The sequence below is a fragment of the Galeopterus variegatus genome, unplaced genomic scaffold (assembly GCF_000696425.1).
Source record: "Galeopterus variegatus unplaced genomic scaffold, G_variegatus-3.0.2 Scaffold13460, whole genome shotgun sequence".
Lineage (NCBI taxonomy): Eukaryota > Metazoa > Chordata > Mammalia > Dermoptera > Cynocephalidae > Galeopterus > Galeopterus variegatus.
The window spans coordinates 30,602-35,436 of NW_007739571.1; the positions used below are offsets into that span (position 1 = coordinate 30,602).

The 4,835-nt window shown below is 42.4% G+C and overlaps 1 pseudogene; it reads left to right on the forward strand.

The window, feature by feature from the left end:
- The window catches only part of LOC103581609, a 20,101-nt pseudogene extending 18,587 nt beyond the window's left edge, over window positions 1–1,514 (forward strand).
- The last annotated feature ends 3,321 nt before the right edge of the window (window positions 1,515–4,835 follow it).

The window sequence follows — 4,835 nt, forward strand, 5'->3', positions numbered from 1 at the left end:
CAAGTGTAGAATAATGAAACTAGACCCGTACCTCTCATATACCAAAATCAACTCAAAATGGATTAGTGACTTAAATATAAGACCTGAAACTATAAAACTCTTAGAAGAAAATAAGGGAAAATACTTCAGGAAGTAGGACTGGACAAAGACTTTATAGATGACTGCAAAGTACAGGCAACAGAAGAAAAAATAAACCAATGGGATTATATTAAACTAAAAAGCTTCCTGCTCAGCAAAGGAAACAATCAACAGAGTGAAAAGGCAATGTACAGAATGGGAGAAAATATTTGCAAACTGTGCACCCAACAAGGGATTAATATCTAGAATATACACTGCACTCAAGCAACTTAACAGTAAAAAAAAATCTCATTAAAAAATGGGCAAAGGAGGTGAATAGACATTTTTCAAAGGAAGAAATATAAATGGCCAGCAGGTACATCAAAAAAGGCTCACCATCACTCACATCAGGGAAATGCAAATCCAAACCACATTGAGATATCATCTCACCCCAGTTAGACTGGCTATTATCAAAAAGACAGAGAATAACAAATGCTGGCAATGATGTGGAGAAAGAGGAACCTTTCTACACTGTTGGTGGGACTGTAAATTTGTACAGCCATTATGTGTGCAGCCATTATGGAAAACGGTATGGAGGTTTCTCAAACAACTACAGGTAGAACTACCATACAATCCAGCAATTCAACTCCTGGGTATATATCCAAAGTAATGGAAATCATCGTGTCAAAGGGATACCTGCACTCCCATGTTTATTGCAGCTCTGTTTACAATACCCATTATCTGGAACTAACCTAAATGTCCATCGAGATACAACTGGATAGGAAGTTGTGGTATATATACATGATGGAATACTGCTTAGCCATAAAAAAGAATTAAATTCTGCCATTTACAGCAGCATGGATGAGCTTGGAGAAAATTGTTAAATGAAACAAGCCAGGCATAGCTGAATATTTTAGGCTTTGCCGGCCATACCATCTTTGTCACAGCTCTTCAGCTCTGCCATTGTAGCAAGAAAGTAGCCATAGACAATAATACGTAAGTGAACAGGCATGGTGGTGTCCAATAAAACTTATTTATAAAAATAGGCGATAAGCTGTGGTTTGCAGAATGCTCCTTTCATCCATAGAATTTGTGAGAGATCATTACCATTTTGTCAAGTCCAGTACTCAAAGTATAGCTTAAACTCCCTGAAAGCTCAAAAGCCAATGGTTCAACACAAAATACAAAGTACATCTTAGGACTGTGCCCAGTGCTATTAGGGTGCAGTGCTTTCACTTAGCACCTTTAGCCATTTGGGGTGTTAGGACTCAAGAGCATTTTCACCAAGAAAAGGGCCCTCGAAAGTGGCAATGCAAGCTCTTAAGGTTGAATGTCAATGGCAGAAAATCTAGAAGTTCCAAAGCACAAGCACTGTGGTCTCCTTCGAGTGTCTTCTCCTTCGTCCCTTGTCGCCAGATGGAGGAAGAGCATCAGTGCTAGTCTGCAGACCTTACTAGCTGTGGAAGAGGGCATTGCTCCAGCACCTACTTACAGGGCAATGCTTTTTGGTGGTTGAAGAATGTCTTCCATCAGCCACTCTGTAAAGCCCCTCTTAGTGCCTGCTTTTGCTCACTGAACAGCCAGGACAAGAAGTTATGTGGAAATTAGTTTCTTTTCTTAAATGTAGGCAGTTTCCCCCGAGTCTGGTAATTAATGACTCCCCAGGACGCCTCCCAGGTAGGTACTACTAACATTCAATGCTGGGACCAGGCTCTAAGAGCCATCTGAGAAACCTGCCTGGCCAGGTTAATTTAATTCTGTGTAGAGGCCCTTTTCACATGACTTCTCATGTAAGAGAAGTTAGGAAGAAAACTGTTCATCTCCTGCCTGAAGGAAACTCTTTTTCTCTTTGTAGCTTTTCCATAATTGAAGTCATATTCAGACATGACTGTAATTAGCCCTATTCAAATCTCATTCTTGCAGTTATTTTCCTGTTCTTTTCTTCAGCCTCTGCGCCTTCCTTTCTTCCTTGAAAATGCAGCATCGCTGGATCACAGTCCAAATCTCAGAACAGGGTGGGCCTAGCATAGACCCCCAGTTGGCTGCAGACAGCTGATCCACACCAGAGAGCCGTGAGCCAGCAACAGGCGACAGTTACACCTGCAGGGGCTTCCAGGAAATGCAGCACCAGTAGAACCCAGCTGGAGAGGAGAACTTGAGCTCAGCCTTAAAGGAGGGCAGGATAAGCAGATGGAGAGAGGCTGAGGGAGTCTGAATTGTGTCCAAAAGACAATCGTCCAATCAACTATGTTACAATAAAAAAAAAGTAAAAACGGAAGACGACAGTCAACACCTAGGGCTGGGCAGCATCTGTGAAGGGGGCAGCAGTGGGAGATGAAGGTGGAGGAGCAGGTGGGAGACAGACACCACGGAGGACCTCAAGTGTCAGGCCAAGTCCACGTTTAACTGACTGCCTTCTAGGGAATGAGGCCCCTATGAAGGGAAATGACCAGGGAGGTGATACTCCATGCCAAACCGCACTTTAGGAAGGTGACCTTTCCATCTGTAGAGAGACTACAGATCCAGTAGGAAGGGCTACAGAGGGTGGCAGTGGCCAGGTGGAGGTGGGGCAGCCATGGATGCAGGTGATGACTGCAACTGGTCACCTTGCTGCATTGGTGGTCCTCTTGGCACAGCCACTTGTAGCTTATTTCCAAGTCAGATGGTATTTGAAGCCAGAAAGTAGAATTCTGGCATGTCAGGAAAAACAAGGAACAGAGCTGCGTTCCTGCTCATTTGAACAATCTGATGGGGCTCTCCATTCATGTCACCCCAATACCACCAGAAGGGATGTGGACATTTTTTGTGATACATTAGTTTTACTCCCTCAGTGTTAATTTCCTCCTCTCTAGATAGTTCAGGGTGGGAGTTAGGGGAGGTAGCCCAGGACAGTGCCCTCCTCACAAGGTCTGAGAAAAAATCTCATTGTGTCTCATTAGCTGTGACTGGTTGACATGTCCATCCAGAAGCCACACCCCGAATCCTGGGAAACACCAGGCCTGACTTTATTGAAGCACGGGGACATGAGGGGAGGGGCTCATTCCCAGAGATCGGCGGAGGGATTGTTCCAGAAGAGGAACAGTGGATGCTGGGTAGCAGGAACAACAAGTGTTCCTAGCAGGAGGTCAGCTGTCCTCTGAGTTTCTACACAGCGCAAATACAAACACAAATACAAACACAAAGTATAACCGCCCCCAATCGCTGTTTTATCTCCTCTGTCCTATGCTTCCAAAGGAGAGCACAGTTGTCCTGTGATGGAATTGACATCATTTTTTAGGCTCTAGAGTGGGATGGATTTATAGATGTAAATTACCCTAACCCATTAGAACTGCTCCAGCGCCATGGAGAATCGCTGACGTCAAGGGCTCAAATGCTGCTTTCAACTGCAAACAAAACCTGGAGTGTTCAGCTGGGGGGTTCTGATAGAGCCCAGCAACCTGATACATTATAACAGTTTATGGCATTAATTGAAACTAATTGAAATTCGGCTGCTATTACCTCTGTACTTTCCATGAAAATAAAAAGTAGGATGAAAGTAGAGTAAAAAATATAAAACTGCCTTAATGGCTCGAAATGGATCAATTATTTTCATCTTTAGCTAAACACAGTTTATTGCCTTATTAAAAGCATGTTTGTGGGAAAAGTATAACATTAAAATTCCAGTGCATGAATCACCGAACAAAGTCTTTGTTATATCTAATATATTCTTCCCTTTTTATTTGGCAGAGAAAAATGGGACAGGTCAGGCGTGGGGCATAGAAATCTTATTCTTTGACTTTATAAAAAATAAAAAGAGCATTCTCTGCTCTATATGTGGGCATGATATGCTTCTTAAGTGAGTGATTAATTCATAATTTAATACATTCTATGATATCTACTTAAAATTTTTTCATTATCTAGTTATTTGCTGGAGATATTTGTCCGGACAAAATGCCAAGTAGAGGTTTTTGTTAGTGACATGCTATGCCTCCACCTGCAAGTGAAGTGCAGTGGTGTGAGCCCTGGTGCTGGAACCAGACTCACAGGGTCGGAGTCCTGCTGACCCACCCACTTGCTGTGTGATCGTGAGCTCATTGCTTAACCTCNCCATAATAATCAAATACATTGTATATTGACAAAATAAAAATTTAACGAAAAAAAAAATGGGCAAAGGAGGTGAATAGACATTTCTCAAAGGAAGACATATAAATGGCCAGCAGGTACATCAAAAAAGGCTCACCATCACTCACATCAGGGAAATGCAAATCAAAACCACATTGAGATATCATCTCACCCCAGTTAGACCGGCTAATATCAAAAAGACAGAGAATAACAAATGCTGGCAATGATGTGGAGAAAGAGGAACCTTTCTACACTGTTGGTGGGACTGTGAATTTGTGCAGCCATTATGGAAAACAGTATGGAGGTTTCTCAAACAACTACAGGTAGAACTACCATACAATCCAGCAATTCAACTCCTGGGTATATATCCAAAGGAATGGAAATCATCATGTCAAAGGGATACCTGCACTCCCATGTTTATTGCAGCTCTGTTTACAATACCCATTATCTGGAACTAACCTAAATGTCCATCGAGATACAACTGGATAGGAAGTTGTGGTATATATACATGATGGAATACTGCTTAGCCATAAAAGAATTAAATTCTGCCATTTACAGCAGCATGGATGAGCTTGGAGAAAATTGTTAAATGAAACAAGCCAGGCATAGCTGAATTTTTTAGGCTTTGCCGGCCATACCGTCTTTGTCACAGCTCTTCAGCTCTGCCATTGTAGCAA